The sequence below is a fragment of the Orcinus orca genome, chromosome 14, assembly GCF_937001465.1.
Source record: "Orcinus orca chromosome 14, mOrcOrc1.1, whole genome shotgun sequence".
NCBI classification, from domain to species: Eukaryota; Metazoa; Chordata; class Mammalia; order Artiodactyla; family Delphinidae; genus Orcinus; species Orcinus orca.
In genome coordinates this window covers 51,744,176-51,758,251 of record NC_064572.1, presented here as the reverse complement: position 1 = coordinate 51,758,251, position 14,076 = coordinate 51,744,176, and positions in this window count along the sequence as shown.

Genomic DNA, 14,076 nt, shown 5'->3' with positions numbered 1-14,076 from the left:
TTGCCTCCATTCTTTTTCTGAGGTCCTGGATCATCTTCACTGTCATTATTCTGAAGTCTTTTTCTGGAAGGTTGCCTATGTCCACTTCATTTAGTTGTTTTGCTGGGATTTTATCTTGTTGCTTCATCTGGTCATGGTCCTCTGCCTTTTCATTTTGTCTATCTTTCTGTGAATGTGGTTTTCGTTCCACAGGCTGCAGGACTGTAGTTCTTCTTGCTTCTGCTGTCTGCTCTCTGGTGGATGAGGCTATCTAAGAGGCTTGTGCACACTTCCTAATGGGAGGGACTGGTGTTGGGTAGAGCTGGGTGTTACTCTGTTGGGCAGAGCTCAGTAAAACTTTAGTCCACTTGTCTGCTGATGGGTGGGGCTGCGTTCCCTTCCTGTTGGTTTTTTGGCCTGAGGCAACCCAGCACTGGAGAATGCAGGGTCTTTTGTGGGGCTAATGGCGGACTCCTGGAGGGCTTAGGCCAAGGAGTACTTCCCAGAACTTCTGCTGCCAGTGTCCTTGTCCCTTGGTGAGCCCCAGCTGCCCCTGTCCTCTGCAGGAGGCCCTCCAACACTAGCAGGTAGGTCTGATTCAGTCTCCTATGGGGTTACTGCTTCTTACCCCTGGGTCCTCATGTGCACAGTACCTTGTGTGTGCCCTTCAAGAGTGGAGTCTCTGTTTCCCTCAGTCCTGTCGAAGTCCTGCAATCAAATCCTGCTAGCCTTCAAAGTCTGATTCTCTTGGAATTCCTCTTCCTGTTGTCAGACCCACAGGTTGGGAAGCCTGACGTGGGGCTTAGAACCTTCACTCCAGTGGGTGGACTTCTGTGATATAATTGTTCTCCAGTTTGTGATTCAACCCCCCCGGCAGTTATGGGGTTTGATTTTATTGTGATTGCGGTCCTCCTACCATCTCATTGAGGCTTCTCCTTTGTCTTTGGATGTGGGGTATCTTCTGGATGTGTGGTGAGTTCCAGTGTCTTCCTGTCGATGATTGTTCAGCAGTTAATTGTGATTCTGGTGTTCTCGCAGGAGGGAATGAGTGCACGTTTTTCTACTCAGCCATCTTGAACAAATCTCCTTAGATCTTGTATGTTGCTTTCATTTTTCTTTCATTTATCTTTCTGTCTGCTGTTCTGATTGGGTGATTTCCATTATTCTATCTTCCAGATCTCTTATTCATTCTTCTGCATTATTTAGTCTGCTATTCATTACTTCTAGATTGGTTTTTATCTGGGCAATTGAGTTATCTAATTGAGTTATCTAATTGAGTTATCTAATTGAGTTATCTAATTGAGTTATCTAATTGAGTAGTTCTTTTTTTATAGTTTCTAGTTCCTTGTTACAGTGATCTGCATTGCCATCAATAATCTTTCCTAATTCCTTTGGCATTTTTATTACCTCCTTTTTGAACTCAGAGTCTAGTAGACTGGTGAATCTGTTTCATTATTTGTTCTTCCAGGGGATTTCTCTTGTTCTTTTAATTGGGAGTCATTCCTTTGCTTTTTCATTTTACTTAAATTTCTCTGTCTCTATGAATTTAGGAGAGTTATCTCCTGTGGTCTTGAAGGGATGTTTTTATATGGGAGCTTTCCTGTATAGACTGTGTGAGTCCAACATGTTTGGTGTGAGGATTGTTTTTGGTACAGATGCCAGCCACATTTTTCCTCAGAGCATCCTGTCCATTATCCCCTTGATAGTAGGTGTTGTGGTGTCTAGAGTGTGCACTCTAGGGGCTCCCTAGAGTAAGGGCCTGCCTCTGTGGACTTTCCCTCCTTCACAGATCCCTTCCAGGGGCACTGGTCCTGTTCTGATGCCTTTTATTTTCCATCCTACTTGGTTACATGGAGATTATTTTTGCATTTTTGGTTTTATGAGAGGTCTTCTGCCGGTTTCCAGTTTTGTTTCCTGTGAGAATTGTTCCATATGTAGATATATTTTTGATGTGTTTCTAGGGGGAGGTGAGCTCCCTGTGCTCCCACTCTACCATCTTGACCCTCTCTTAATTTGGCTTCTTTTAAATCATTTTATTGAAAATACTTCTACCAAATAATAAGGTCCTAACTGTCTAAGTTGTATCACTGATATTTTCCACCTTCATTTTATTTGACTTTTCCACAGAATTTGATGCTATTTGTCAGTCTTTCTCGAAACGCTTTCTGAAGTTTCATGACGTGACCCTGGCCTGGTTTTCTTCGTATCTCTCTCTCTTAGCTTCCTGAGCTGCTTTCGGGGTCTAAATTTCTCTTCCCGTCCTTTAAATATTGGCATTTTACACTAATTCCTCTTCTTTTCTCTCTTTCTTTACTTTCCCTAGAAGGTCACATTCAAATCCATGGCTTCAACTGCCATCAAATACACAGATGGCTTCTCGCATCTCTCAGCAGCACCCAATTTTCTCCTAAGATCTAGGTCCACATTTCCCCGCATCTACCTGGATACATCCACTTCAGTGCATCACAAGCATTTCAAAGTTTGTATGCCCGCAAATGGAAATTACCGCTCTTCCCCACCCCAACTTGCTCATCATCCAGTATTCTCGATTATCTACCAGATTTCTAAATCAAGAAAACCCTTCATCTCTGTATTATGTTTCCCCTTCTTAAAGGGGGAATGTATTATAAACTGTTGGTTGCCTATTTAAAAGCTATTCTTGACTTTTCTCGATGAGTACCCTGACTTGTTTTAGAGAAGCCATATGTTTAGATTAAAGGCATGAGTTATGGATTGGTTATGTTAGTCTTGGAAATCCCATTCATTTTTGTCAGATATTCATTTCCACACCCTCTTCTGAACCTAGGAGTGGCCACATGATTCATTTTTAGTCAATGAAAAGTTATCTGGATATCGTCTTGAAGAATTTCTTTCTCTTTGATAAAACTGGTGAAATGTACTTGTTCCCTTTTTTCCTTCTTGGGATACTGTCATGTGAAGGTATGATGCTTGGACTGTGGCAGCCCTCTTGCTACTGTTGGAGAAAAACCTTTAGGATGAAAGCCAATACATAAGGATGGTGGTACAAAAGAATGGGGTAATGTCTATGATTTGAAGTAGAGCCTACAGTCCTTTTCTACAGGACTGTAGAAAGCTACTTGGCAGCTTGAGTGTATCCAGGGAACTGAGGAAAACTCAAAAGTCAAAATATCAAAATTTGTCAGCCTTGGGAGTTGTATCATATTCAATTTTATGAACCAAAATGTAAGAGAAACAGAAAACTTGGTGGAGAGCCACAAAGATAATTAAATGGCTGGAAAGGAAAGCCTACTAAAACATTGAAAGATTTGTAACTATTTACTATATAATAAAATCTTAAAAACTTAATCATAATGTACTACAAAGAGGTTTACTATAGATAGAATATTGATCAGTTCTTATATGCTTTTATAGCGATATAATACAAACTATGGCTTCACATTTAATAGCCTGATATTCCTAATCTAAATCAGTTATCTTTTTCCTTTTACCTACTTTCTCCTCTTAAATTCTGAAATGGTTCAATTTTCCATTGCTCAACACACTATCGAGACTGTATACCTCAAAGTCATGTTTACTGATGGCCTCTCCTTCTCCCAACATAATAGCCTTAAATGTAATTCTTTTTACAATATAAAGTGCTCTTTTAAAAAAAATTTTACTAGTTTATAATTGATTATATTCAAGTGGTTACCTTGGCCACAGAGTTGCTCTACTTGGGTCCTATAACACATTGTCATTCAAAGATATAATACATAATGAATTTACTGTACAACTATACATTTTCTTCTTCCCAGGAATCAGACCTGGTCCTGGGGTCTGGGCTAGGCAACCGATGTCATCCTGTACTCTCCATCACTGCACTTCTGCCATAAGCCTGTATGCACACAAAATCTTCTCCTCTGGGCCCTGTTCCCCTTCTCCTACTCCTCCACAAAGGACAACTCTCCAGAGGGGTCAGAAAAATCACCAAGTCCTCACAGCCGACTCTGAATCCCACTTAGATTTAGCTCGGTCCCCCAGACATACTGAAAACACCTGTCCTAAGGAATTTAATTCATTCCCTTATATTTATAGCAGACTCCTCCCTTCCTTTAGGAACCTGACTAGGGAGAGAAAGAGACACAAAAGTAAAGAAAATGGTTTGTGTGTGGGCTGGGGTGAAGAATGGAGCAGACTGTAAGGTAAGGAAAGAGATACTTAAATATTGACTCAATGCAAACCCAAGAATATTTTAAGGTTCATTATTATACATCACAACCAATTGGTACTTTTTGAATTCTGAATGTGTGTCCAGCACCGTGTCAAGGACAGAAAGAATTCAGCAGAAGTAGTAGATACATGCTTCTTAAGGCACGTGATGTTCATGATCTAAAAATTCCACTTCTGGTTATACACCTCAAAGAGCTAAAAACAGAGACTTGAAGAGATATTTGTACAAGAATGTTCATAGCAACATTATTCACAGTATCCAAAAGGTATAAGCAACCAAGTGTCCATCAACATATGAACTGATAGACAAAATACTGCATGCAATGGAATGCTATTCAGCCTTAAAAAGGAAGGAGATTCTGACATAAGCTACAATGTGGAAGAACCTTGAAGACGTTATGCTAAGTGAAATAAACCAATCACAAAAGGACAAATACTGTACGATTCCACTTATATGAGTCATCTAGAGTAATCAAATTTATAGCAACAGAAAGTAGAGTGGTGGTTGGTAGGGTTGAGGGAGAGAGGAATAGAGAATTATTGTTTATTGTGTACAGTTACAGTTTGCTAGATGAAAAGAATCCTAGAGACAAGATGGCAGTGATAGTTGCACAACAATGTGAATGTACTTAATGCCATTGAACTGTACACTTCAAAATAGTTAAAATGTTAAATTTTATGTGTATATCACCAGTTACTAATTTTTTAAAAAGGAACATGACGTTCTTGAAGATCAGATCTATACAACTGAAACAACTAAAAGAACTCAAAGGAGCAAGTATTGTCATCTGTTGCTTTGAGGACCCCTATGCTTTATTGGCTTATTTTTGCTTTGTTGAAGCGGATATTAAGGAAAATGACTATTTCTAGCTCTTCAGGGTAGGCTCCATATCAACTCTTCCAGCACTAATGAGAACAAAATCCAACCAGTCACTTAAAAATTAAATACCATAAAGATAATTAAGCCTACTGAGAAATATTATGTAACATAGGCAGATATGTTTTTCCTCGTTGTCCTTGAGCTGTAAAATTAAAGGTTACCTTAGCCCACATTATTGGAGAGAGGCTTTCAAGGACTTCTAAAAACATGACTTACTCGGCTTTTTAATTTTTCTTTAGGCAAAAAGAGCCTGCTGTCAATGGAGTTGATAACTAGCATGAGCTAAAGAGGGATTCAAGCTACTGTAGGGAGCTAAGTACTTGCCCTTGTTGTTCAAACTCTAGTGGTCAGTTTTGAGCATGGGTGTGGACAACAAATTAATATACAAAGGCCCCAGGTCCCCAACTGGAAATGTCTCCAGTAGGAATAATTCAGTGAATTGAAAAGAACACACTTTGCATTTTTTATGTACTGCTTTGGGTTCCTGGAAATGTCAATTTATAAATATAGTGCATTATGTCACCCTTCAGCACCATTACTTGGATAGGATACAAATATTTTGCTTTAGCTATGACACCATGTAAATATCTGCCTTGAAACTTACAATTACACCACAAACCTTAACACATACCGAACTGAGCTACTGTGCTCCCCCTGAAATCCTTTTGAATCCAGTTTTCTCCTGGTGAATGACCTCACCATCCATCCACTTGCTCAAGTGAAAAACAGCAATATCTCCTACTCCTTACCTCCTGCCGCTTCTACCATGTAGTATCTCTCAAACCTGTCTACTCTCTCCATCTCCCTTGTTACTACCCTAGTTCAGGCCATAGTCACATCTTACTGGATTAATGCAGCAGCCCCCAACCAAGTCTCGTGCCTCAGGGGTTCGTTGCATCTGATCCAGTCTTCACACTGGAGCCAGGGTGATCTTTGTAAAACACACTTCCTTGCTTAACATCCTTTTAATGGACACTCAAAAATATGCACACATTAAAATTCACTTTTCACTTGTATGGTTCTCTGAGTTTTGACAAATCCATAGAGCTTTGTAGCCACCACCACAATCAAAATACAGAGCAATTAACCTCACCTTCAAAAAAATTTCCTCATGCTGCCTCTTTGTAGTCAAATCCAACCCCCAACTCTAACCCTAGGCAACCACTGATCTGTTCTTTATCTCCATAGTTTTGCCTTTCCAGCAAGTCATATAAATGGAATGATACAGGATGTAACCTTTTGACTCTGGCTTCTTTCACTCCTCATAATGAGTGTGAGATTCAGATGAGACTCATATGTTAAGTTCAAGTAGTTTCTTACTGCTAAGTAGTATTTCATTGAACCATAAAACTGGTTCATGCTCACTTTATCTGTTTAATATGATGGTTGTATTTAAAAAAAAACAAAAGCTTCCATTTGTGGAAAGCTAATTGAAAAAAAGAAAGTACCAGATTCATATCAATACATGGGAGCACTTAGCACAGTGATTCCACCCTGACCTCTTTCCTGTGCTCCACACTTGTACATCCAAATGCCTCCTGGTCATATTCACTGGGATGCCCCAGTGGCGTCTCACCAGACCTTGCCTTATATTGAATTACAGTCAGTTGCCATCTGAATTGTTTTGGATGAATAGGATTCTAGTTTCAAGAAAAATAAGAATGATTATAGAAGAAATGTTTTATCCTTCATTGAGCATCTATTAACCTATGACCATGAGAGCAGTTGTGCCCTTAAAAATGTATGGGAAAAATTCATATTTTAGATAGATAGGATAGATATATGCTAATTTAATATCATTTAAAACACATGAGTGTTCCAGCTACAATGGACTTTTAACCACTTAAAAATTCAGGATTACAGATAGTTTATACTATCTAATGAGAACAAAAAGGTGGAAGAGTATTTATTTGATTTATAATTTCTGGGATTTAAAGTAATATTTTTAAGATGGCTATATATCTCCCTCACAGGATGCTTACTAGTTACAAAGGGAAAAAATAATAACTTTATAGTATAGGAACCTGGGAATTACCACCTGAACACATGATCAAAATTAAACGTTCACCATTATGAGACAAACTGGCATCAAGTGCCTCCTGATACGGTGCATTGAGACAAACAGAACATCATTGATTCCTGCCCAAAGTGCAAACCTGAATCAAATCATGAACCATCAGAAAAAGGCTAGATGGTCTGGCCTATACTCTTCAAAGAATATCTTTGTCATAAAACACAAGAAATACTAAGAAACGATCTCAGGTTAAAAAAGACATAACTGAAGGCAACTCATGATCTGGGACCTTCTTTTCCTGTAAAGGATTTAATTGGCACAATTGCCAAAATATGAACAAAGTCTGTCAATTAGATAATGGTATTGCATCAATATTAATTTCTTGATTGTGTTCATTGTATTATAGCTATCTAAGAGATGTTCTTGCTTTTAGGAAATACACATTCATATAATAAGGAGCAAAGAGCCATGCTTAATTTCAAACTCAGAGGGGGAAAGTGTGTTTATATATGTGTACACAGAGAGGGTGGAGGAAAGAGAGGAGGATAAATACAGTAAAATGTTTACATTTGGCTAATCTGGGTAAAGAATAAAAGGATGTATAGAATTTTTTGTCCTATTCTTGCAATATTTTACTTTAAGTCTGAAATTATGTCAAAATAAAAACTTTTAAGGAAAAATAGGCATTACCTATGCCATTATGTTAGAGTCTTTTAGAGATACAGTCTCTTTAATATTTTCCCACCTGCCTGAGAATGACTTCCTCCCTCCGAAATAATCATCTTTCTCTTATTCCTCTATGTCTAAACACAAGCTCTCTTTAGAGGTTACTGGGATTGCTTCCCTCCACCCAAACCTCAAGAGAAGGAGGAGTAATCTGTTTTGGTAGCTTTGATAGGATTACATTTGTTTTTGTACAGTTTAACTTATGATGCAAAAATACAATAATTTTTCATATAACAATTTTACTTTTAACTCAATAGAATTATATTCACAGAAGACCAAGGGCTCTCCTTGAATTTCCCGTAGGAACTTTGCATTTACTGTTATCAAAAGTTGTATGTTCCTTGACAATGTTATTGTGCCTCCACCTTTACAAGGCATGTAGGCTGGATGCTGGAGAGAAGAAGATAAGGGTGAGAGAATTAGCTCTGTGTGCCCAAATGTTGTTTATAGTGTAGTTAGGAAAATCTATGACTCCCTGTGTTGAAAGTCAGGTACCCATGTATGAAACAGGGCAGCCCCAAAGGCAGATGACTAATTCACCATTGAATTATAGGAAATAAATGTTGGTTAGATGCTTAGATTCCAATACAAGCTAAGGAGGTTTGTGAAGACCCAAATTCCCTTGAAAGGCAGAAGTGAAAGATCGAGTGCTCTGAGGCCAGACCATGTTGAATTTTGACTCTGCTCTTTACTGATGTGATGATCCTGAGAATGTTCCTTAGGCTCTTTCAGCTCAGTTTCTTCATCTGTAAAATAAGGAAAATAATTCCTACCATGAAGTGTGTTGTAAAGGGACAATGTTAGCAAATCATCTGATGTAGACAGGACACTATTGATTAAGTAGAATAGGCTCATTGCTCACAGCCTACAAGCTTTACATGGATTTACCTGAAAAAAAAATGTTAATAAAAATTATAAAATCACTTAGAAAATTCAAAAATTAGATTTATGGACAATTGTATGTTTTAATATCTTTGATATAATGAAGATTTGGGCTTTCAGAGGGAAGCTTACTTACCACCTGCAAATGTTTTAAAACTACTTTGTAAGTATTCAATAAAGTGTGATGGTTGTAACTATTTTTTATTTTAATATTTTATTGATGTATGATTGACATATAATATTATCTTATTTTCAGGTATACAACATAATGATTTGATATTTGTATATATGCAAAATTATCACCACAGTAAAGTTAATTAACATTCATTACCATACACAGTTACAGTTTTTAAGACTTACTCTTTTAAAAACTTTTAAATATGCAATACAGTATTATTAACTATAGTCACAATGCTGTACGTTATATCCCCATGACTTATTTATTTTATACTGGAAGTTTGTACCTTTTGACTCTCTTCACCCATTTGCCCACCCTCCACCCTTGCCTCTGTTAACAATTAATTTGTTCTCTGTATCTATGAGCTTTTTTGTTTTTCAGATTCTACAGATAAGTGAGATCATATGGTACTTGTCTTTCTGTGTCTGACTTGTTTCACTTAGTACAATATAATGCCCTGAATGTCCATCCCTGTTGTTGCAAATGGCAATACTTCATTCTTTTTTATAGCTGAATAATATTCTATTCATCTTCTTTATCCATCCATCCATCCATTGATGGACACTTAGGTTGTTTCCATATCTTGGCTATTGTAAATAAAGCTGTAATAAACATGGGGGTACATATATCTTTTCAAATAAATATTTTCATTTTCTTCGAGTAAATACCCAGAAGTGAAATTGCTGATCATGTGGTAGTCCTGTTTTTTGAGGAACCTCCATACTCTTTTCCATAGTAGCTGTATCAGTATACATTCGTACAAAGTCTTCTCTTTTCTCTACATCCTTGCCAACACTTCTTATTTCTTGTCTTTTTGATAATAGCCATTCTGACAGGTGTTATCGCACTGTGGTTTTGATTTGCATTTCCCTGATGCTGAGTGATGTTGACCGTCTTTTCAGGACCTGTTGACCACTTTTATGTCTTCTTTGGAAAAAAGTCTATTCAGATCTTCTGCCCATTTTTGATCATATTGTTTCTGGGTCTTGGGGTTTTTTGTTTTTGTTTTTGTTTTTTGCTACTGAATTGGATGAGTTCCTTATATTTTTGATATAACTCTTTATCAGATACTTGATTTTCAAAATTTTCTCCCTTTTGATAGGTTTCCTTTTTCAATTTGTAGATGGTTTCCTTTGCTGTGTAGAAGCTTCTTAGTTTGATGTAGACCCACTTGCTTATTTTTTGTTTTGTTGCCTTTGCTTTTGGAGTCAGATCCAAAAATATCATTACCAAGACCATTCTCAAGGCACTTACTGCCTATGTTTTTTCTTCTAGGAGTTTTATGGTTTCAGGTCTTACATTCAAGTATTCAATCCATTTTGAGTTAAATTTTGTGTATGGTGTAAGACAGTGGTCCAATTTTATTCTTTTGCCTATGGTTGTCCAGTTTTCCCAACACCATTTACTGAAGAGACTGTCCTTTCCCCATTGTATATTCTTGGCTCCTTTGTCATAAATTAATTGACCATATATATGTGGGTTTATTTTTGTACTCTCTATTATGTTCCATTGATTTATGTGTTTGTTTTTATGCCAATATCATACTGTTTTGATTACCATAACTTTGAATTTAGTTTGAAATCAGGGAGCATGATGCCTCCAGCTTTGTTCTTTCTCAAGTTTGTTTTGGCTAATCAGAGTTTTTTGTGGTTCCATACAAATTTCAGGATTGTTTGTTCTCTTTATGTGAAAAATGCCATTGGAATTTTGATAGCAATTGCATTGAATCTGTAGATTGCTTTGTTCTGAAGTGGACATTTTAAATTTTCTAAATGCTAATTTTTTCCCCCTAATGTGAGACTCTTCCAGCCTGGGGCTGATTTTGTTTTAACATCTGTAAGACTGAAACAAATAACCAGACCCAAACCACGGATTATGTGTGATAAGACGCTAAAGAGTAAGAGAAAATTTTTATAGAAGCTCCATCTCATCTGCTTTGCTATGTCCTCCCTCCAACTTTGAACATGACCTTCAGTTGTCAGGCTTAAATGCAATAGTTTTATTTCGCTGTTGAACCTAATTATAATGAGTGAAATGCTCTAAGACTTATCACAGATGGGGTGGTGAGCCTTTTTCAGAAATGTCACCTTCAAATAGACTTGTGGCTTAACATATTTGTGGCACCTAACAGCTGTGTGCTTCTCCTAGAAACTTAATCCATCTCACTGATAATGTGGCACAGAAAATAAGATGTGGGGTTAAAAACCTTGGATTAAAATTGAGTATGTTAACATTTATTAAGCATTAAACTATCAACAAATACACTGATGCTGTATTATTTAGACTGCTCATAGTGAGGAATTGAAAGATTTAGTTTAGATCTGACATCGTTATTTCCAAAGGGAAGTTTCTTCTCACAGATGAGTTCAAATGGTTTGGTTACATTGTCTTTTAAACAATTATTTGTGTATTGAGGAAACATCAAGGTGCTAAAGAAGACAAAGAACAGTGGCAAAATATGGCCCCATTCCTTAAAGAACAGCTTACACTTTTTAAGGGGGAGTTAAGGCATTCACATGTGAAAACCTAAAATAATAGATATTTTGAGGACACATTTCCTTTCTGAGGGTTATAGATATAGAATTTTAGATGAAGGAGAAGATCTACATAGGAAGGGAGAATTAAGAAATTTAGAGAGGTGAGTGTTGAGATGGAACTTAAAGGAAATGTATATTTGAGTAGTGAACAGCGGCTGAATAAATATTGCATATTTTTGTCTCTATGAAATTTGTGTATGTCATATGCTACATTTCACTGATTTTTAGAGCAGTTTTAGGTTCACAGCAAAACGGAGTGAAAGGTCCACCCCCACCCCCCAAACCTCCCCCATTATGTACATCCTGCATCACAGTGGTGTGCTCCTTATAATCAATGAACCTATGTTGACACATCATTATTACCCAAAGTCCATAGCTTACAGTAGGATTCATGCTTGATGTTGTAAATTCCATGGTTTTTGTCATATGTAATGACATGGATCTATTATTGTAGTATCATGCAGAATAGTTTCACTGTCCTAAAAATCACCTGTGCTCTGCCTATTCATCTCTTCCTCCCCACAAACCCTGGGAAACCACTGCTCATTTTACTGTCTTCATAGTTTTGCCTTTTCCGGAACATCATACAGCTGGAATCAAATAGTATGTAGCCTTTTCAGATTGGCTTCTTTCACTTAGTAATATGCATCTAGGTCTCCTCCAGGCATTTTCATCACTTGATAGTTTGTTTCTTTTTAGTACTGAATAATATCTCATTATCTAGATGTAGCAAAGTTTATTTATCCATTCACCTACTAAAGGACATCTTGGGTGTTTCTAAGTTGGCAATTGTGAAAAGCTGCTATGTACATCCATGTTCAGGATTTTGTGTGGATATAAGTTTTTAGTTCATTTGTGTAAATAACCAAGGAGAGCCATTGCTGGATCACATGGTAAGAATATGTGTAGTTTTGTAAGAAATCCCCAACTGTCTTGTGAAGTGATTGTATCATTTGCATTCCACCAGCAATGAATGAAAGTTCCTATTGCTCCACATCCTTGTTAGCATATAGTGTTGTCAGTGTTTTGGATTTGGGCCATTCTAATAGGTGTGTATTTGTATTTCATTGTTGTTTTCATATGCACTTTCTTGATTACATATGATGTTGAACATCTTTTCATATGCTTACTGGTCATCTATATGTCTTCTTCTTTTAGGTCTTTTGCCATTTTAAAAATCAGGTTGTTACTGATGAGTTTTAAGAACTTTTTGAATATTTTAGATAAGTCTTTTATCAGATGTGTTATATGCAAGTATTTTCTTCTGATCTGTGACTTATCTTCTCATCTCTTGACATTGTCTTCTTTAGAGCAGAAGTTTTAATTTTATTGAAGTCCAGCTAACCATTTATTTCATGGATTGTGTGGTTAACGTTGTATCCAAAGTCTTTGCAATACCTAAGGTTATCTAGGTTTTCTCCTATGTTATCTTCTATAAATTTTATAGTTTTGCGTTTTACATTTAGATCTATCATCAACTTCAAGTTAATTCTTGTGACATGTATACAGTCTGTTTCTAGATTCTTTTTTTTTCATGTCCAGCTGCTCCAGCACCATTTATTGAAAAGACTATCTTGCTCCATCGTATTGCTTTTTTTTTTTTGTCAAAGATCAGTTGACTATATTTATGTGAGTCTGCTTCTGGGCTCTCTATCCTGTTTCATTGATTTAGTTGTCTGTTCTTTCACCAATCCCACACTGTCTAGGTTACTGTAGCTTTATCGTAAGTCTTGAAGTTGGTGAGTGTCAGTTCTTCAACTTTTTTTCTCCTTCAATATTGAGTTGGCTATTCTGGGTCTTTTGCGAGAAACTTTAGAATCAGTTCATTGATACTTACATAGCAACTTTCTGGGGTTTTGCTTGGGATTTTGTTGAATTTATAGATCAAATTGAGAATAACTGACATTTTGACAATATTGAGTTCCCATGCGTGAACATGAAAAATTTCTCTATTTATTTAGTACTTCTTTGATTTCTTTCATCAGAGTTTTCTGGTTTTCCTTGTAAGATCTGGCACATATTTTGTTAGATTTATACCAAAACTTTCATTTTGGAGGGGTGCTAATATAAATGATAACGCATTTTTTATTTTAAATTTCACTTGTCCACTGTTGGTTATGGAAAGTGATGTGCTTTTGTATATTAACCTCGTATCCTGCAACTTTGCCATTATCACTTGTTAGTTCCAGTTTTTTCCAGAATCTTTCAGCTGGATTTTCTACATAGGCAATCATGTCACCTACAAACAAAGACAGCTTTATTTCTTTCTTTTCAATCTATATAACTTTGATTTCCATTTCTTGTATTACCACATTGGCTAGGACTTCTTGTACATGTTGAAAAGCAATGGTGAGAGGGGACATCCTTGCCTTGGTCCCAATCTTAGTGAAAAAATTTGGATTTCTCAATATGAATATGATGGTAGCTGTAGGGTTTCTGTAGGGTTTTTTTTTTTATCAGTTTTATCAATAATGAATGGGTGTTGGATTTTTTAAATGCTTTTTCTGCATCTATTGATATGTTTATATGAATTTTCTTCTTTAGCCTGTTGATGAGATAGATTATATTAATTGATTTTCAGTGTTGAACCAGCCTTGCATACAAGTGACAAATCCCACTTGGTCAGGGTGTATAATTCTTTTTGTACATTGCTGGATTCAATTCGCTAATACTTTACTGAGAATATTTG